General features: G+C 31.0%; 1 non-coding gene across 1 annotated transcript; it reads right to left on the bottom strand.

Moving 5' to 3' along the window:
• Window positions 1-456: 456 nt before the first annotated feature.
• Window positions 457-528, bottom strand: Trnad-guc (transfer RNA aspartic acid (anticodon GUC)). Its single transcript has one exon. It is a non-coding gene; the product is annotated as a tRNA-Asp (tRNA).
• Window positions 529-23,111: the final 22,583 nt, after the last annotated feature.

The following is a 23,111-nucleotide window of genomic DNA, read 5'->3' as shown; positions in this document are numbered from 1 at the left end:
TGCCGATTTTAAGAAAATAAGATAAATTTAATTATATTTTTCATCGCCACTGATATTCGTCATATACTATATATTATATTATACATATTAGTATATTACATTATTACATACTATTCATTCATGCGATACAGTAATACAATATATTAAAAAACAAAAAAAAGTCATTACCTATAAGTTATAATAAACACAACATGTAGATTCCAATATGTAACTATTAAGGATTTATTTATTTTAACATAAGAGGCTCATAAAAAATATTTTGCATTTACGATTAGTCTTACAAATCACAAAATCTATTTTTTTGATGAATGATTTTGCGTAAAAATTCTGGTTAGTATTCATAAGTTAAATTACAACTAGTAAGAAAAAAAATTGATAATTTTCTTTTTTGGCCACTCAAATGACGGCGGTTTTTAATGCAAAAAAATAACGTACTTCAACTAGCAAAAAATTTTCCTCCCCGGCGGGGAATCGAACCCCGGTCTCCCGCGTGACAGGCGGGGATACTTACCACTATACTACCGAGGACTGTACAGTTATGGTAGAATTATACATCATTTCATTATACTATAGGTACTTTCTTATTTCAGCTATTTAGTTTCTGTTATAATATTTTAACATTACATTGGTTGTTGGTACAATGTCGGCGCATTCACTAAACTCAATGCAACCTAGGTACTACATGGTATATACAATAAATTACATTATATTAAGATTTATAACACCATGTTAAGATGTGATGAGGACGTCACACCCGCATGTGTTGACTCCGTCTTACAAATGTACAACATAACAAAAACTGTTTTGCGCGGGACAACTTTTCTCGCACTATATTTGTTGTAGAACTACCAAATTTTCACAACACGTAAAGAAGAACTTTATCTGTGCAACAGCATGATTTTTTTTTACATTGGCACTATCCAATCATTTTTTATAAGCAAATGGAAAAAACAAAAAACCAAATGTTTAGAAGTAAATAACTTTTATTGTATTTATGTTATCTAAAATATTGGCACGCTGTTGCATAGATAACTTTTTAGACTATATGTTCAGAAATTTTGGAGCCACTACTACAAACTAGAAAGATAAAAGTTGTCTCGCGCAAAACAGTTTTTGCTATGTTATACATTTGTAAGACGGAGACAACACATGTTACACCCGCAAAGTCCTCTTAACATGTCCGTCTGTTATCTGAAGGTTGCTCAGTGCTCATACGACATACCACATGCACACTCAAGGCTGTATTTAGAATTATGCAGCTCGGAGCACTCCATAGGCGCAACTTTGGATATTTTTCTAAGGGGCTAAAATTATATCAGCAGTACAAACCCGAATAATTAATATTTTAAACCAAATTATGATTAAGAACTTTGAGGGAGGTAGCTTAGCCAGGGTCGTTAGTTCATGTACTAAAAAACGCATAAATTAGCATGCATTTATGCACTAAACATTGGATAAATATGTATTGAAATATGTATTAAAAAATTCAAAATTATGAATTTATATGCACTAACATTTTTAATTTATGCACTCAAAATATGCATAATGTGAAAAATCAAGACTTGGTTAAATTTGATCAACACTTGGTTGTCGGTTGAAAGAAAATCTGCACAAAATGCCGTTACAAAATGTTTTAAACGGTCAACAATAACTGTTTGTTATTCTTTCGGTAATGTTTAAGGTGAAATATGAATAATTTTTGTTTATCATATATGGTATGGCATACGAGTTACGAGATACGAGTTAAGAGGACGCTACACCCGCATGTGTTGTCTCCATCTTACAAATATAAAACGGGGAGCTTACTGTTGGAACGCGGAACGGTTTTTACCGCCCATAAATTGTGCCAATGTGCTCAGGACACTACAAGTGTCAAATATCCAAGTTCCCGGCAACTTGCACCCTCCGTTGTCCGGCACCAGGTCGTCCGCCGGTGGCAAATTTTTTTTTGCCGTTTGCCAGCCGGTTGATGTGAACGGGACGTGCGTGATCGCTCACGCGTTGTGCACAGTGCGTCAGTGCGTGCTAGAAAACCTCGCATGAGCACGAGTTTAAGATAAGTTTACATTTGTGTGACAAGCAAACCCACTAGATATATAACAGTGAGCTTTGTGATTGAAGTTTTGTTCGTGCGCGTGTCTCCATTGTTGAGACGTTGTTGCCACTTGCCGTTGTGATATTGTCCGAGAAACCACGTTTAACTTCACACCTATCGAATGGCCGCCTGCTCATATCAACCGGACCCTTTGAGTCCGGCTTGTGCGTGGCTGACGGCTGAACCGAACATCGCGCTCGTTCCCGTTCGGCTGTGGTACAGCCCGGCGTTTCACGGTGCTGTGAGGATTTGTCCGACGTCGCCTAATGGAGGAGCCGTCAAGTTTAACCTGATAGTCGTCGAAGTGTAAAGTTGTCGCCGAGTCAGGTCATTTTTTGCTTGTGTATATTATAATGCCTACACCTGTTCGTGGGCCAATTATTATTATTGTTTGTATTAATGTATATATTTATTAGTACGTAAGGATTAAGTTCTGGGCGCCCACCATTACAAAATAATTATTATATTATAAACCTTTGTAAGAAATACAAGTGTTTCCATCTTGCAAATTATAGCACCACTATTTTGGGTAACTCTTCCCGGTCTTGTCCACAACACAATACGCGAGTCGTTGCCGACAACCACAATATTCGTAGGATCGTTAGGTATTCTCCCGAAGTTCTGAAGTTGGTAATTTTCTATTTTTACGTATACTCATATCGTTGCGGTTTACCACCGCGCACCGGCGCTTTTAACGAATTTTGATTTTATTTTTAAAATCCTACGCATTTTAACGAATTAAGAACAGCACATTAATACATAATAATAAAGTATATTATACTTATAAAGTGACAAGTATACAGTTGTAGTCGGTCTTTAGTTATTTATACAATTTATACCGAGAACATAATATTATGTACTACACAATAATATAATAATATATAAAAATTATTATAAAATTTTACTTCTAAACTATTTTACTACTAATAAAGATGATAAGATATTAAAAAAATGGAATGAAAATACTAACATTTTTTTTCCGGGACTCGACCTACCTATTACCTTTTTTCCGGGACACAATTTACCGAGATAAGGTCATTTGGGATCCAATTTAACAATCTTGTTTTTATTATATATATATTTATTAATTCATGAAATTCAACGATAACTTGGCGTCTTGGCATGTAGGTGCAAATAATGCAAGCCCGTAGTAGCCTAGTTCATCGTATTTACTATTTACATAATTAAAAAAAATTAAAAGCTATTTAACAACATTGTGGGACGCGGGTTAACCCGATATGTCCGGGCCGCAATAAACGGAAAACAAAGCTTGAAATCTTTTGCAAAGACTATGTAGGTACGTGTCTACGTATAGTTTTAATAGTGGAAATAATGTCATAAACAAATAGTCAGTTGAATTATACAACTTGACTATTAGTCGACTTTTAACTTAAACTTAACTTACATTTTTCTATATTAACTTAGCTTAAGGAGTTTAAAAAAATATTTAACTTACCCAGCCTTGATGATATATATAATATAATATACATGCTACCTTGGTATCGTATAATTTGATTCTTAACAATATTTTTTTAAAATTTACAAAATATTACAAAATATTTACATGTGCAGGTATGTATTTTAAATACATGATAGTACCGAGAAAGGTTTAACGATTAAATAAATCACGAATACATCATAAACAAAAGATATAATTTTTTGACACCCTAAATAATTTTCCTGTAGAGGCATTTGCTCTTTCGTCCTCCCCTAAAGGCGCCACAGAGTGTTGTATATTGTTGTGCTTTTATTCCAATAAAGATGGAGCATAGGAGCAAGTCTTACATATGCACACATATGCTTTTTTTCTTCTTTTTAAAAAAAGGAATATACAATTGTAATTTTAAAGTCAAGACTAGAAATAATAATATTTTATGTTTTAAAATACTTACATACACAGAGACTATAACATTTAATAATGTTGTATGTGACTTTAAAATAAAGAATGCTATAATTAATATGGATGGCGTAATTGGTTTTAAATTACAATTCATAGCCCATTACAAGTACAGTATGGCAATTAATAGAAATTGTATATGAATAGACATATATTTTATGGAATTACTTTTATTCTTAAATTATCTCGTTATTAACGAGATATTAATAAATAAATTAGAAATAAAACTGTATATTATAATATGCTCGCGGTGTAATGTGTAATTGCTTTTAAATTTCAATCGACGGGTGCAGTGGAGAAATTTATAGAAATTAGAATCGTAAAGTAGGTACCTACGCATAGCAATATTTGTGTATATTATTTTATTCCTATGCGATTTAACAACTAACATAATATAAAGATTAAATATGTACTGGCATTTAAAATGAATCGTTTTTTTGAATATATTTAATTGAATATAAGTTATAACTATGCATAGTGTTAATAAGAATTTCTATACGCGTATATAGAAATAATTTAAGCATTTATACTATTAACTTTTAACGTCATAGTATTATATATAAAAAACGATTGATATAAAAAAACATTCAAACACCACTCCTTATGCATTCAAATGTGAAATAGGAACGAAGTCATTATATATTGTTATTATATTATTATATTTAATACGATTACAATAATGTAGGTAAAATGTAGGTAAAATGGAGGTAAAATTAATTAAGTTATAGATGAAATCGAATAAACGAGAATTATGTTTTTTAGTTATAATGTTACATGGGGTTTGAATTTGTGTGTATTATACTTTTATTTCGAATAATCAAGACGGAAATCTAAGTATTTATATTATTGAATAATTTAAACATAATAATATTAAGCTACGGTTTCCAGGGCCATAAGGCCCATATATATTACCATAAGGCAGGATAGGCAACTGCCTACGGCCTCTGTTATTAGAGGGCCTCAGGTTTTTAAGAACATTTTTTATTTTTTTTAGAGTACTACTTTCATCGTATAAAATAAATATAAGAAACATATAATATTTAAAAAAAAAAAAAAAAAATAATTAATCCTTATCAGTGTAAAATGTAAATGAAAATAAATAATAGTCTATTTTTAAGAAGAAAGAATTGATAACTTAGGTTTACTATCAATAGAAAGCGATTTTACATCTTCTTTAAACTTCGATGACATAATAAATTAATCTGCTTTAAAAAAAGCAAGAAAAGTAATATTATAAAATAGCTTATTAATTATTTCTATTATAAATATAAAAATGTATTGTTTATTATAGTTAATAAATAATATAAAAAAAAGAAATGATTTTTTTTGTTTTCAATATCAATAATAAATATATAACATGATTTAATTTTATTTAAAAATATTTATATACAGTAGAATCCGCTTATTCGGGACACCATTTAAAAGGGGAAACCTGCTTAATGAGGACATTAATGATAGTCCCGAATTAATGTATTGTTTGTAAAATTCTTCGGTTAATCGAGACAGTCTGGATAATGGGGACAAATAGGTCACCGCCTGATGTGTCCCAATTAAGCGGATTTGACTGTATAATAATATATATTGAAGCTTTGATCAAGACGTCTAACTGTTCAAGGTCTGGACGCTGGTACTTGTTTATAGGCCATCGGAGAACACATCCAAGACACAGGTAAACATTTGTTTTCTTACCTTTTCTGCTTTCCGATTGTGTCTTATTGTATTGTAGGTTTCAGCGTTAAATACACCTAACCTAACCTAACCTAATATAGTGCATATCTATTTTAACATTTTAAACACAAATTGGTTTTTACTTGATTTAAAATCTAAAATATTTAAAAATGTCGTTTTTAATGACTAGAAACTATGTAATAAAACATTTATATCCTTTTTGAAATAATGAGTCATAATAAAAAAATTATATGGTTATAGGGCTTCGAAAAATTCTGCACCCGGTCAGCACTGGGTAATGAGGGTAAAATATTACCCCCAACCCAGGTCTTAGATTTTTCTTGCAATTAATTATTGTTAATTCAAAACATACTCCTAATAATATCAGAAAATAATATATCTGTCAATGGTGACAATGCAGAGGCTGATGTTAAATAAAAAAAATTTAGAATAATATTATTCTATATAATATATATATATAATTATTTAAGACGTTTGTATCTTGAGTAACTGATTATATTTTATATACTCTACGTGAAGAACTAAAAATTATAATTTTATATTTTACACAATACACAGTGCACTTTTTCATTGGATATATTGTATATACTTATTCATACCAATATCAATAACTTATATCGTAATTCGTAGTGTACTGTGTGTCTGTGTAGGTCTAGGTACACTAGGTCCCTATTAATAGTGTCCAAAACGTTCACTAAAAAAATAAATTCGTTCACGTTCACGTTCAGTCCTTGAAAAACTAAAATCGTTCACGATCACGTTCTTTCAAAAAATAAACGCGTTTATTGGGTCGTTTATATATTTTTAATTTTTTTTTCAAGAATCGTTTGGTACCTGAAGTCAATATAAAAACCCAAAACATATACGACTCAACCCAAAAATAAAAATACAATTTAGACTTTAGTGTTTAGAGTATATACAATTTATAAAGTAACTGAATTATATTTTTAATATCTAACACATTACATTTTAATAAGGATTTTCTAGTGATAAAATTAAGTGAATACTATGGCACTATGCTCACAGCCGAGATACGGGACTAGGTCGCCTTAGAAAAGTCAGCTTCCTTCTCAGTTTTTTTAATAGTTGAAAAAAATCTTTTCGATTGAAGACTTAAATTTAGGTTGAATTGAAAAATACAATTGTAATTCCTAATATATTCAACTGAAACTATTCAAATATTACAAAAACAGTAAATAGGTACATGATAAATAAATAATTCATGTTTTATTTTATATGTTTTATAAATAAATTGAACGTCTTAAAAATCGATCAAAATCATTGAAAATATAAACGTCGTTCATGTTCATGTTCTATTTGAAAAAAAACGAGTGATGTTCACGTATCGTTCACTATAATGAATATATATGATATAATATTATATTATATGAACGTGAACGCGTGAACGTGCGTTCATGGATGACGTTCTTTTCAAACACTGATACAGTATATAAGTATACAGTTAGACACAGTGACAGTGGTGTGATCAAATTGTTTGAAAGGCAGGTAGTATAAATGTTGACTATTTTCAGACCACGACGTAACAAAACAATTGTATTGTACCTACGTTTATTTGTTCAGGTAAATAGATAGGTTTACTTATATATATACTATAATAATATGTATACAGCATACTATATGTGATATTACATATGTAGATATATTTAAACACGAATACAGAGCAGCGTACTACACTACTTTTCCAACCAATATTTATTTCTAGAATAAAAAAATAATATCTCTATACATTTATATCAAATTATTCTATTTATTTTGATTTATTTTGATATATATTTAGCCCGAGGAAGCCAGATATTGTAATTACTGTTTTTACCGTATATCTAAAACATAATATTTAAGAAAAATAAATATATTATTATAATATTGTTATTAATGTACATTTTAGTCGTCGGTATTAAAATAAATAACTCTCCGTCAACTATATTATCTGTACGACACTCAACAGTAAATAATAAATAAGTAAGAACGAAAATATTCTATGAGTTCCATGGGTAAGCACCGTAAGCATTATAACTATACATATTCAATAGAAGCCGACGCCGCTCACCGTGTGTGAGTGTGTTTATGGGACGTGTTTTTTTCCTTTTTCGTTAAGATTAAAGAATAATATACTGTAGGGTCGCCTGTCTGGGTGGTATTATTATAATTTATAACGAATGCTTGCGCCGCAGCGAGTGCTGGCGACAGAGGGTCGGTTCGGCAAAGAGCCTTACATGGAATTATATTTGAAAATTACCCCTCAGTCAAGGGGATCGACTATAAATTGTGCACGCCTGTATAGAATGGAAACAATATCGTCGGGATATATTTTATTCTGACAGTTTAGAAAACGATTGTTATCGAGTACCTAAGGATACCTATATCGATGCTCGATTGGCGCCGCAAAGACGCCTGCGTGCTCAGGTAGATAGACAGACAATATATGTATATGAAAGTGGGTAGTGAATGTCTGTGATTTGTTCGTCGAATACAGGGGAAAATTATTTTTACCACCGAACACGATTTTATGTACAATACCTGTACCATTTCATGCACCGGTCGTCTCCAATGGAAGTGTAACTGTGTACATTCATTGAAATGTCCAGCCGTGCTCAGGACGACCATGGTTACCGTAAATCCAGTGAACATCGCCACATTTACGAAAACGACGTAGTGGAAATTTTAAATTTAAAAATGAGATAAGGAAACTCCATTCATCGTACATGTACATTTGCTTAGATATACTCAAAGTTAAAAGGAATTGGTCCATAATTATTACAACTTCTTATAATATCACCAGTCTTATAAAGAGGAATAATTATTGATTTTTAAAGGTAGAAGGAAATTCACCCGTTACAAAGCATTTATTGAAAACAATAGACAATTGTAGTGAGAAATAAGTTGCTGTTTTTTTCATTATAATATTATTCAACAAATTAATCGAACTGGCTGCTCGCGTTAAGGTGCGATGGTGCGTTATTTAGAGCAGCTAGTGGCTATAGAAATAAAATAAAAATATGGGAAACTCATAGTAAAAACAAAATAATAAATTGTTCTTACATACATAGGTAGTAGGTAATATAGTCTATATTAGTAGCCACTAGGTACCTGGTACACAAAATAAATTTAATTTTGATACTGATGGTTGATACTTGATTAATTAAGATTGTGCCTACCTATATTTATATATGAGCATAGGCGGTCCAGAATTTTACTTCAGGTGCAGCACATTTAATTACACATTTAATACAGAATACACATCATACATTCGAGCATTCCTATACATATACAACACTCACATACACACACATATTACATATATAATATATTCTATATACATTTCATTTCATTTTCCTACTTGAAATTTGAATTTAATTTAATTTTTATAAACAACTAGTTTATTAAGTTGTTATAATTATTAGTTATAATAGTTGAAATAGATGCATAGTTGTTTTTACAGAAGTTGTAGTTGAGCCCTACAAGCGCATCTAGTAGTAGACAATGATTCAATGTTTTAAATGTATGACCATTTATTTGATCATGATGCAATTATATTTTCTAAAATAGCATATCTTGTAGGACTTTAGACAATTATTCTCCCCGGTAAAAAAAATGTCGTACGTCTGTAAGACGGAGATAACAAATGCATGATTAGCATCCTCTTAAAAATTCTTAAAACTTCTGTATTTGTTTACCATGAAACTTACTATTATTTTTATGAATTACTTAGTTTAATGCTAACCGTGTTAAAATATAACTATCAATCAGTTGTGTTAATGTCACACACACACACACACACACACACACACACACACACACACACACACACACGCACACACATACCACAAAGGTGTCCCGTGAGAATATTATACCCATTAGCCGTAATGGGGGACTCACCGCCCGGACAAATACCGATTTTTTGCTGTCTTACCTATATACTAAAAAAAATATTAAATATCATGTGGTTAATTAAAATAAAACGTTGAAAGGTTAACATTTTCAGAAAATTAAATTTAACAAAACTGCTATCTTAAATTGTTTCAATAATTAAAATAAAATAAAAAATGTTTAACTTTTTTACCTAACCTAACCTAACGAAGACGAAACTACGTTGAACGATCGATATATTTACTATTTGAATTATAGGTATAGGTATTATATAAAGCGTTCAATTTTATAGTTTACCTATATAATATTATTAACTATATATCATGATTATACTTTATGACCTATACTCCTATGTATATATACTACGTTTGATATAAATTATAACTACTAACTATATTTACTAATCTTACAGGGTGAACGGTTCAATAAATGTGTAGATTTTGTGTACTTTATCGTCGGTGGTATATCTACAAAATTTGCACTCCTTAAAAATTGTCTCGATCTAAATTAAAAAAAAATTAATTTTTGTTCAATTTATGTGTAGATTAGTTTAAAATAAGTGTTATAATTTTAAAAATACATAATATTTTTTAAATAACTAAATTGTATTCTTAAAGTAGGTAGGTATTAGGGGTTAAAATATCTGTACTTGTTTATACATATTATAATTTATGTCTTGGTATTTTATTTTATTTTATTTTATCCTATCATAATTATATTTACAATTAATAAAAACATCTACCTAATGTTTTTTTCTATTTCTAATTGTGTTATTTATTTCTAATTTTCGATTTTTGTCATCAAATACTTTTTTTGAATTATGTTATAGTTAGTATAAATATTATTTATTATTAAAATATATTATCACATGAGAAAAGAATATTTACATTACAATTTATTGTGATATTCACAAATTTATAATAAATTACTTTTATTTACATTCTTCCGTGTTCCATTATTATTTATTATAGTAAAATTATTATCCATGCCATCATGATATTACGTGTTTTCGTGCGGCGTGTCCACCTGTGATATATCAGGTTAAACGGGATCTAGGATGTTTCTCTTCCCTATTATTTAGACGCTTCCCCCAAACCAGACAATTCTCCCCGGTAAAAATTAAAAATACAAATATTAAAAATATCTAGATATATATCTACAAATCAAAATAAATAAATGTAAATTATTTTGTTTATCATTTTAATAAATGTACTTGAAGTGCTAATCTGTAGAAGTGTAGAGCTATACAATAAAAATCCATAGTATATTTTTATGATTGACACCGCGGACTATTGATCTACATTTATTATTTCACTTTTCCGAAGTAAAACGGGGGCATATGGCAGGGCTTGAAACCGATTGAAATAATTTCGGTTTCGGTTTCGATTTTGTATACAAATTTTTAAATTTTTTCAATTTTGGTTTCAATTTTTCTATATCGGTATTAGAAAATTTTGGTTTCGGTTTCAATTTGTATAACGGTTTTGCAATTTTACGATTTCGGTTTCAACTTAGCAATACCGGGATTAAGAAATTTCGGTTTCTGTTTCGGTTTTGAATACCGGTTTCTAAATTTTTCAGTTTCAACTTAGCAATACCAGTTTTAAGAAATTTTGGTTTCGGTTTCGGTTTTGTATAGCGGTTTCCAATTTTCTTTTGCGAATAATAAAATGGTTATCAACATTTTAATCATGATCTAAATTTTATTATGAGTATTAATTATGCGTATTAATGGAATTAACGTATTTAAAAATACGTCAATTAAAAAAAAAAAATAACGATTTCCAATTTTTTCAGATTTTGGTTTTGACTTTAATACCGGTATCCATTTTTTTTGGTTTCGTTTTTGATTACGGTTTTGGTTTCGGTTTTAAAACGGTTTATACTGGTTTCTGAAATCTGTTTTGAAAACAGTTTCAAGTCCTGGTATATGGTGTATACCCATTTACTAATTGGAAAATTAGCGTATACCCTACGAAAATAGTATAAATAGGTACGCACGTTTACGCTCGTAGGTATACCTTAAAATTTTAAATAATTAAGCAATCCGCATTCTATATTATTATTTATGGTCACGTGACATATATTAATTATGTATAATTTAGAACCGTGTAATAAATATTTATTGTTAGTTAATACCACATAAAAGTGTTTAATGTATTAGTATATAGATAGTATTCGTGACCGTGATTATTGAAATTTTTTTTTAATAAATTGTTTGAGCTGCCACCACAGAGTAATAAAAATTCTATGATAATTATCAAGTTAAATATAATAAAACGTTAAATCTCACCTCTGAAAAATAAAAATGTTGAAACTAAACTAGGTACCTAACAAAAAATGTGTTTTTGTAAAATTCGGGAATTTGTAAATGCACCTTTTACATAAGAACCTCGAAAAATAGATATTCGCAAGTGAAGTGATGAGCTATACTTTTTGAAAGGTAATTAGTACGCTGTGCTAATAAATTAATATATTTGTATCATTGAATAAATCAATGAGCGTACTATACTCTATAGATTTTTTGCGAAAACATCTTATACCGCATGTGAAATATTATACAAATTAAAAATACTCATATCTCACTTGAAAAGTAAAATATTGCAAGATCACTGACGCTTAAGCACGTGTTATTATCTAAAAGTTTGATTCATTCTAATATCAAAACAAACAGTACACTATTGAAACTAGTGAATGACAATTTGATATGTCGTACGTGTGTAAGACGGAGACAACAAATGCAAGAGTAGCGTTCTCTTAATTATAATTATATGATTGTTCTTTTAATTATATTAAAACATCCGTATTTGTGTTCGATAAAACTATTTTACGAATTATTTATCTTAATGTCTCCCGTATTAAAACATAATTATCAGCAATTGGTTCCATGTACAAAAAAATGTAATTTATATATATTTTTAAACTACAGCCAGCTGCACACATACTGAGAATTCTTAAACATCCGTAGGTATTTGTCTTCGATAAAACTATTTAATTAATTTCCAGCTGTATTAAAATATAATTATCAACAGTTCCACGTACAAACATTTTGTTAACTTAAATAATATTATAATATAATAGGTTCTTATAATTTATATCAATAATTGAAATAGCTTATACTAATTTAATTAAATTGTGTAGCATTTCTTTTGTAAAACAATTATAATCGTATAAACATCAAAGAAAATATAATCCGTTTTTAAATAATTTTGAGTTGTGTGCTATTAAAACGATGGAAATAAATCTATATTATACATAAATAATATTATTATGTCCAAAAGTATTTTATAGATTACGTATAGATCACTAAAAAAAAGATTTGTTCACGTTCAGTAACTTAAAAAAGCAGCTCGTTCATGTTCAATTTCATATTTTTTTCAACTGAACACGTTCACATTCGCGTTCCTTGAAAATATGAATGCGTTGATTTCGTCGTTCATTTAATTTATTTCATATTATTTTGTTTTTATGTATTGTTTAAATACGAATACAAAATCGTGGAAGTCATAATATTATTGTTGTTTTATGTCCAGGCGTGCCCACTGGAATTCCTTGTATTTTATTTTTATAATTCGTAATATATTATAATATCATAATAGTATTTTCACTCAATATTTATTAAATAATAAATAAATTTGAACGTCTTAAAAATCGTTCAAATTCATTAAATATATAAACGTCGTTTACGTTCACGTTCTATTTGGAAAAAAAAAACGAGTTCATGAACGCTCGTCCACGCGTTCACGTTCATAATTAGTGAACGATACGTGAACGACTTTCTTTCCAAACACTGGTAATGACTCATAATGTCATAAGGGTTCAAAGTCCGGTGAAAATCCAATTATCGTTGTTAAGTGTCACTGATAAGTGACAACAACGAGAACATGAACCTTGTTATATAGTATTTATTATTCGGTTTGTAATAAATGTGGAAATGCGAAATTTCGCCAGATAAAATTAATTATATTATTAATAATTTTATTATTGTATGCCTATGTAACATGTTTATTGCATAATAGACAATAGTATATACATTTATTTTATATTCGTACGTCTAAATACGATACGTCACACCACTATCAAACGTCACTATATAGATATTAACTATATAATATTTAGATGACTATAATAAAACCATACATTTATGACCGACTGTTTTTAGTGTAAAAATCGAATATTATTAAATGTATAGGTAATGATCATACTGATTGAATATAGATAAGTAAGAATAGTATTACATATTATTATTATATTGTGATAAATATAAAGACGTGCAGATATAATGCAGTACACAGACAATTTGATCTCAACTTGAATAAATAATATTATAGGAAATGTGAAATAAAATATTAATTTAAGTGCACATCCGGTCCATTAATATTAATATAGTACCTACCTGTACGATAACTAGTATTATATTAATTAATAGCTATAATATTTTGTATATATATAATAAAATAATATATTAATATGTTTGGCCACGCTTCGGGTGTTTCGTATCTATTGTGGATATATCGATATATCCGGTCAATAAACTATTGAGTTTAATGGCACAACAATCTTAATCAGTGAAGAAATTAAAAGGCCCGGTGCCAGTTTTTCAAATTTTCCGCAATTCTATACAATTTGAATTAAATTACATATTTTAGTTGCCACTTAAATTATAATACTTTTCCACTGATCTACTGACAGACACCTATTTATGAGGGGGGGGGGGGGGTTCGTTAGGGTGTATTATATAGAAAAAAATTAGTTCACGGGAATAATTCTCAATTATAGAATTGTCGGATTTTGATAACTGTTTTTTTATCTGAAAGGAGAAGACTTCTTACAGGCCGCATCAAACTCCGATTTTTTATTTTATTTAAAATAACAGTAGGTACTTATAGAATAATTTATAAAAAATTCGCTTAAAGTTGTGTCATTTTTGAAGAAAAATTATGAAGTTTGAGATTAAAATATTGAAAAACGGAGTTTGACGTGGCCTGTTGAATATTATCCTTTATTAGTTAAAAATAAAATTATCAAATTTGGTTGATTCTACAGAACAGGATCATTATTCCCGTAGAGCGTATTTCTGTGTACAAAATTACTATGGCACCGGGGGCCTATTAAAACAAATAAAACGTCATATCCGTTGCAAACATATTATTTTAAAATATTCTCGTTACTGGAACAGTGAGATGTTGGTACACTGATAGGCAGCGGTAGTGTCGCCAATATTAACAGCGTCTTGTGGGGGGGTGGGGCCTCTACGTGTTTGTGGAGAGGGATGCGGCGGTTGATCCGGTGACCGGTTGGTCTCTGTGGCCTGCGCTCTCCGTACATTTCGTAAACGACAGTCCTCGTCGCGTCTCGTTCTCAGTTCGCCTACCGTTACACGTCTCGTCGGTACGATCGTTCGCCGCACGCGTTGTACATTATTATTTTTGATCCCGCGGTCGCCACCGCCGCGCGTTCAACTAATTTTCCGTCGGACCGTCCGTAATAATTTTTAAATTTTATTTATCCTCATCGTCTTAATAAAATGCCGCGACGTTCTGTTATTGGCGTTCGTCGTAATTTCCGGCCCAGATCCATCACCGTTCAGTCTTGGTCCCGCTGGGTTCAGTTGGATTTTACCGGCGCAGAGGTTACCGGCCGTTTTCCGTTCATTCGGCGCACTCGATATGCCCGGACGGGTTTTATTTATTTCATCGTCCTACTGTCGGTAATTTCTTCATTGCTAATTTTTTTGATGGTAATATTCAGGGATTAACATCCACCGTATTTCTGTACAATTTAATACTGCGATAAACTTCAGTATGCACCCGAATATTATATAATAACGTAATCGTTGTAAATCATACACATATTTGTTTAACAAAAATTTTACATAGATTAATATTTTTATTTTTTTTTTACCAATGTGTCAATATGTCAACCTAACCAATGTAATTATTATTTATTATAATATTTATATACAACTAATAAATTTAATAATTTAATTACCATAATAGACTTTTTAGACCATTTGGATAGGATTCATATAAAAAAAAATTAAATGTTTATAAGAACAAAAACCAATACAATCTATGTACTTATTTACCCTCGTATTTACCAATTACAACAGCTGATAATATAATAATTACCAACATTATTTATACGATGGTTAAATAATTTCAGTCATAGATTTTTTTATAATACAATATGTTAATTTCAAATAACAATGTCATATATTTCTTTTATTCATAATTATTCAAATGTGTATTGCATATAGTATTTAATATTATGACGTTATTTTTATTCCCTTGGACGGTGGTTCTAACAATTTATATTCCGCATACTAGGTTTAAGAAAATTGTCGCACGCAAGGGGATTGCGCTAGTGTCTATGGTAGATAGTGGTGGAATCGCGGGAGTGAGGGTACCGCGTCTGGTATCCGGTTTTACAGTAGTGTGTTCTTGTGATTTAATCATTTACGGTCGTTTTCATCGAGTCTATTTTTTCGTTCGCCGCAGTAATTATTTAACGTGCTCGATTGAAAATGCACTGTAAAGAAGCTAAACCGATTTTTTTGCGTTATAATCTGTAATATTTTATATTTATTTTGTCTCAACCGTTTTAACAATAATAATTAACAGGTAATTGTCCAAAAAATACCTAGTCCACCGATATTGCATTTACGGTAATGATTTCTACCGTTTTTCCGTTATTTCGTCACAATAATATGAAAATTTATTTGTGGTAACGTTTTAAAAATAACAATAATAATCAGTGAAACATCCATCGAACACACTCCGCAGACACTCAGGACAACCGTCGATCGTCGTTCAATCTTCGTTCCAGTTTCTTGGTGATCTGCAGACAAAGCTATGTTCCAGCGTGGAACTAGATGTGCCTGATCCAGTACATTGATTTCATCGTTCTACTGTCGGTAACTTTGATAACATTAATAATACTAAGGAACGTTCTTACAATGTTCGGTAAAGTGTCGGTTAACACTAACCAACTGATAACAGACTTTATTACTAGCAGAATACTTAAATGTGACAATTTAAATATATTGAAGTAGCAAATAATAATACAATACATTTTTTTTTACGCTGTGATGTTCAATAATTGAACTTATTTATGGCCAACAACGGCGGGTTAAGCGTATTACCCCATGGCCAATGTCTAACGCAATTCTGTCAAGCAAGTATTTCTTTTCGCGCGGAATTAAGGTATTCATTTCTTGGTGGAGTTCTGGTAACGTTTCAAGCGGATGAAATTCAATATTTTTTTCAGTTAACCATTTTTGTACGTCAGTTTATCTCCAATTACTTTTTGGGTTGTTTTCTACATATGTGGAATGATATCCATAACTATAACAGATAGCTCATTGAGATTATCTAAGAATACAATAAACCATTTTTTAAATATTTCGGCATTCATTTGACTATGGTAGTTGGCTGTATTGCCTGTAGTACTACAAACATATTAGTTTAAACCCTTGAATAATCTCGTGACGAGTACATTCAACGTGACACACAATTAGCCGACCTCCTTTTCCCGTCGGAACTTTCATTCCTTCAGTGTCATATTCATTTTGCCATATCATTGACATCGAGTGGTTTTGGTTCACCCACGATTCGTCCATATATACGATAGGGCGATCATCTTTCACCTTACACAGGACACAAATTTCTCTAAGAAATTTACATCGAAGTGCAACGATGTCAAATCTATCCATCAACAAGTTTTGGCCATCATTACACTTTTTTAAGACAAATTCAATCGCGTTGTAGACTTGTTTGTCCTGTTGACAATGTTTGGACCGGTTGTCATTTAAAATATCAGTATTGATGTTTAGCTTGCTGTTTGGATCCCATGTTCTACAATAGACTTATAAATACCTAATTAATTATAAGTTATAACTGTAATAATTTAAAATAGTTATCCACATTTAAAGTCAAAGTTGATGCAGATCTATAATCACGTTTATTGCATGCATGATGCTGATCACCGGTATGAATCAGTATATGCGATTATAGATTAATTAGGCTATATAGTACTTTATTAAATATACTGCACGTCTTAGAATCTTAATTTAATTTAGATTTGTTTCTTTGAATTCAGTGTAATTGTGAGTTCAGAATCATTTTTTTACAAAGTAACTAATAATGTATTTTCTTATTTTTGGAATTAAGGAATCATTATTTTATTTTATTTACTATTCCATACTGGATTATGCCTTTTGATGTACCTAATCCTTACCAATTTGTATTTCCAAGTATTTGGATAGATTTTGGGGACTCACCACGGCGATCAAATTGGCTATACATTATGTTATTCAATTGGAGAGCTATTATTAAATAAACGTTCTTTGTCAATGATAACAATTTACATTTCAAAATAATTTGGATTATATTATGTTTTTTAATTTTATACATTTGTAATTAGGCAATTGCTTATCTAAAAACTTATACTTATTATTTGGTTAAACATGATTAAATTGAACTACTTATAAAATTCAATTTTGAACACGGCAAAGAATGTAGGCATTCTTCAAATGCAAAAAACAACTCTAACAATAAAATAAACATTTTTTTGAAATATTGTAACAGATTAAATTCAAGAATCGTTTTAAGCATATACATTGGAAGAATTATTCTAAAGTGCTATATTATTATAACAACATAATAATACAAAAATGAATAAATTACAATTCAAATATAAATGACACTTAATTATAACGAGTTTCATGTAATTATGATATAACAATTTAACATTTAAAATACAAAATACAATAGTTATTACATTTTATATTATATAATACTATGTTGGTGCACACATGATTTGTGTGCTATGTAATATTTTGTATATTATGCAATAGTCATCAAACTAATTACCAGTACTTATCAACAAATATATTACATTGATACATTATAATAATTATATACAGTTCATTATTTTATTATTTTGTTTTTATATAAAAAGGAAGCTAATTTTCATAAATGACAATTGAAAGTCAACCACGTCTGATTCATCAGATAATTGTTTCGATATGCCTTTAAAATCCAATTAGTGGCGTCTCGTGTTATGGGGCACACTGGCACGATCAACGCTTTCATATTGCATATCATTAATGTTTCGTAAAAATCAATTGCAGTAGTATTGGGCATATTGTATATTATGCATCTTCTTCTTCTACCCTTACATAGGTCAGCTTTTGAACATCTTTCCACCTCATTCAAATGTGTGGTAAACTTTCAAAACTCTTTTCTTTAGGTAACTTTCTCGGGAATTACCCGAAACTTAATTTGTTTTTGCAGTCTTCCGCATCTGGTGGATGCTTGGAAAATGCTTATCCATCCACATTAACAATTCATTCTCCAAGTATCATAAAAATGCAACATGTTTATAATTCTTGATAACTGTGATTGGGTTATCACTAATCAATTTTAAGCCCCGATGATAGCTGATATGGTTTGTGAATGCGTGAGGTGAACATATTTTAAAGTGTTCATTATATTATATGATAAACTCATACAATGATGTTTTTTTATTTTAAAAATTAAGATTAATTCTGATCGAATTTCAATACTTTAATGATACTATTTGAAAATTTAAGTTTCTGTTTAATTCAACAATTATTAATTATCTTATTTTCATATGATGAATATGATCTTGCAAAATGTTAAGTATAATTTTTAACATACCTAGGTATTACCCATAACATTTCTGATGGTTCTTATGTTATGAGCTGTACCGAAGTTGAAGGTATATTAATCTTATTGTTGAGACTTATAATGATATTGAAATGCGAAGTGTTACATTTATACTAGTTTAAAAAATGAACTTTACATGATAATTAATATATTTAGGAAAAAAAAATGTAACCACACACGCTAATAACCATTGTTGTTGAAGCGTTTTCTTGATCAATAAAAAAAAATATATATTTAGTAAAGTTACCATTTAAAATATAAATAATTATATAAAAGAATTAAACATTTAAATGATAAAATTACATTTTATCTATTTCATATTTTTACTTGTAGTTAGTACCTACGCCAAAGTTGACTTATTCAGTGTACCTCTGGACAGAATATCACCAAAAGCTATCATTCGTCATTATACTTGTTGCCACATATACGACAAGACACAATGTGCTTGCTTTCGCACTATCTCTGGGGCCCAGGCTTGAGCCATTCGTGTGTGAAGCACGATCGCCTTCATATCCAAGAGACTAGAATAGTTGCGTCTGCATTCTACATTTAACGCTTACGAAAATAAATAAATTAGCCCCTGGCTTGGCCGAAATGCTTGCAAGCTAATTATTCTATTTTAGTAGTACTAATGTCGTCAGAAATTGGATTTGAGCGATGAAAATTGTATAATGAGAATATGGTATTTTGGAATGTTTGTTTTAATCATACAAAAAAGTCAAAAATATAGACAAAGTCTATAATAGATATAGTAGGTACTAACTACTGGATATATTATAGTAAATTACTTAAAATATTGTAAAACTACATATATATAATTGATAACAAAAAATCAAAAACATAGTATGAATGTATCGATCTGATTTCAATATAAAAAAATTATATTAGTTCATCTGATTACGTCTTATAACTTAATTTCAATGTGCACCAAAACATGACTTAGAACCATATCTTATGAAAATCATCAATCTGTTTAATAAGATAGTTAATATTTTTAAATAATTTTAATACATTTTAAACAATATTTAATATTTAACGTATCACATACATTGTGTATTCTATGTGTAAACAATGATTATTTAAAAAAAAAAATGAATAAAATATTTCTGTCTATTGAGCAATACATTTATATGAATCCCATGCATTCACGACTTATCGTTTCATTATCGACTCTGTTATTTATTGCATTATTAAACAACCCTTTATGAAAATTTGTGTAACGTTCGGCCAATAATATAATGTTGAGGATAAATATTAAGCGAAATTGTAATTAGCAGTCTGAGCCTATGAGACGCTGTTAAAATTAGAAAACATCATGTGATTATAATAAACTATTATACTTAAATTACATATTGATCCACTATGAATAGCTAACGTCACTTTCATTGGATTTTCTCGAGTGGCTTGGGGGACATACCTTCCGTGTCACCATCTGGTGCGGCGTAGAATTTTCTTACTAATGTTTCGTTATTATTGTAGACCGTTCATAATACGACCGACATGGGGTATAGTCGGTCTGTAAAGTTCCAAAGTTCCATTTCTTCGTTTCAGTTCTTGGAAAATGTTATGTATATTTACCGATATAGATAGGTTTATCAAATTTAATAATTTTGTTCTCAAGCTCCACAGCGTTGAGGTTATCATTATACCTAGTACAGTGCTTAAATGTAGTCTTATTGATCAACTTCTGCAACCTCCTATCACATGACACTAGCTCCATCTTCATTTGCTTGCGTTTTGATTCCATAGTTTTCCCTGTACAAAAGTAAATTTTTAAAGTTTAAAATGTTTAAAAAGTTTATTAGTAACCTACCAAATACAGCGTTGTTCATTAGCTTAAAGAAATCCTTCTCAAAATCGTTCCCAGCCTTCTTCCTCATCTCAGTGTTAAGTTTAATATAATCTGCCAACCACGCAGACTGATTAAACTGTATAACTCTATGTACCTATAAAATAAGAAAAATTTTAAAAATCTGTTTGAAATCTTATAAAATGCAGATATTTACTTTTTCAACTATTAAACCATTTTTAATCGCCTGCTGCAGGTTTCCATAGTGTATAACGTAGTTTGTCTTCTTTTAAAATGTAGCCATCAGTTTTCGTTACCTTTGATCCACGCGGTATACTATTTTGTGGCAGGAAAGGCAGGTCATTATGGTTATCCTGCAACCCTTTCAGATAAGACACATCTACTACATATATTTTGATTTGTCACTGTTTAAAAAAATATATTTTATCATTTAATGGGCAACCAGTCATAAATATATATGAATATTTATATATAATATGATAAATAAATTATATATCCTTCGGCGGATAGAGTGCTTATTTTGATAATGATTAGTGATTAGGCTTGGCACCTTTAGCGGGAATGTTTAAATCTTTCAACTGTCGGTTTTTAGAGCTGTTTTCTGTTGCATATCCGGTGCTTTTTTGTGTGTGGAACAATGTAAAGTTTAGATCCGTGTTGGAGTATCTAGCAAGTTAGTCACCTCAAGTGAAAACCGATGTACGTTCAATTAAGTCATCTAAAATTAGATAATAACACCAGCTATCATTGAAAATACTATGATAACACTTACAACGTCTTTGATAATTGTTTTGTCTAATTTTTTACTCCTTGGTTCCACTATACCTAGAGGGCGTTACACGCTTGTTGTTTTATAGTATTAGAAGACTACTCTATGTGGGCCTATTTGACGGTAGTAATTTTGAATCAAAGTCTTATATTTCTTATTTCCAAATATGTTTAATATACACAATACCTAGTGTATTTTTAAAATCACTATCAATTGAATTTTTATTAAACCTGTATTACTATATGTTTTTTGATTTACAACAAAGACTAGTCAATATTTTGTGATTCTTCACTCGTTACCGTGGTTTTCCAAGCTATCTAACGAGCGAAAAAAAAACACCATTGTATAGTTCTATTGACCGTCATTTAGTTTATCGTCACGTGATTATAACGGCGTTTTAAGTTTACCACTTTGTGTTCTCCATCACGAACAAAATAATACATAGTTAAAGAAAATATTCATTAACGAAACCCACAGCGCAGAGGATGTGGTGTGAAGACTTTCTATCAGCATATCGTAGTGCGCCAGTCGACCATATGTCCAAGTACTACGACCGGCTTTCGGTATTCGTCGAAGTGACTGGAGACGGCCGGTGGACGGAGCCGGCGACTGGCGCTCACAAGATCGCTGACCGGCTGGCCTCGCTGAACGTTTCGGGTGGTTGCGCTTGGCCGGTTGTGGCGTGTCAACGGACACGCTCCGACGGACTGATCGTTGTACTTGCGGCCGAGGACGGGTACCGGCGACAGATACTGATCGTCCATTGGCGGGCAGCTGACCGCCGGGCAGTCGTCTCCAACCACTTTTATCTGACCACCGCGGCTTACGGCGAGCATGATGGCGACAACGAGCAGGACGGCAACCGGGTAGCTGCATCATTCCACAGCCGTTTTGAGGGCTGGGCCGGGCGGCAGGACCGTGGTTCCTTGGTTCGTTTTCAGACGGCTCTGTGTACCGGCTTAATAGTGGTCCGTGACTATTACACCACCCTGCCAGGACATCCGGTCGACCGGGCCGACTGCCACCAGTACGACCGCGCTGCTCGGTTTTCGTACACCAGAGCGTACGGCGGTGGCGGTGGACGCGTGTACACAGGTCCCCGGGCCATTCGCAAGCAATACGGCCGGCTGGCCATGGACAACCGTTGCGTGAAGCTGCGTGCCGTGGAGACTTGTTGGTCTGGGCACAGTGGCAGCATTCCTGGTACGACGGTGGCGCTGATCGTAGGCGTCGTGCCAAAGGTGGTGCGACCGGGGCGGGCGTTGGCATAC

This window comes from Metopolophium dirhodum, chromosome 1, assembly GCF_019925205.1.
Source record: "Metopolophium dirhodum isolate CAU chromosome 1, ASM1992520v1, whole genome shotgun sequence".
NCBI classification, from domain to species: domain Eukaryota; kingdom Metazoa; phylum Arthropoda; class Insecta; order Hemiptera; family Aphididae; genus Metopolophium; species Metopolophium dirhodum.
Note: the sequence above shows the minus strand (reverse complement) of the source record. Positions and strands in the feature narration are given on the sequence as shown.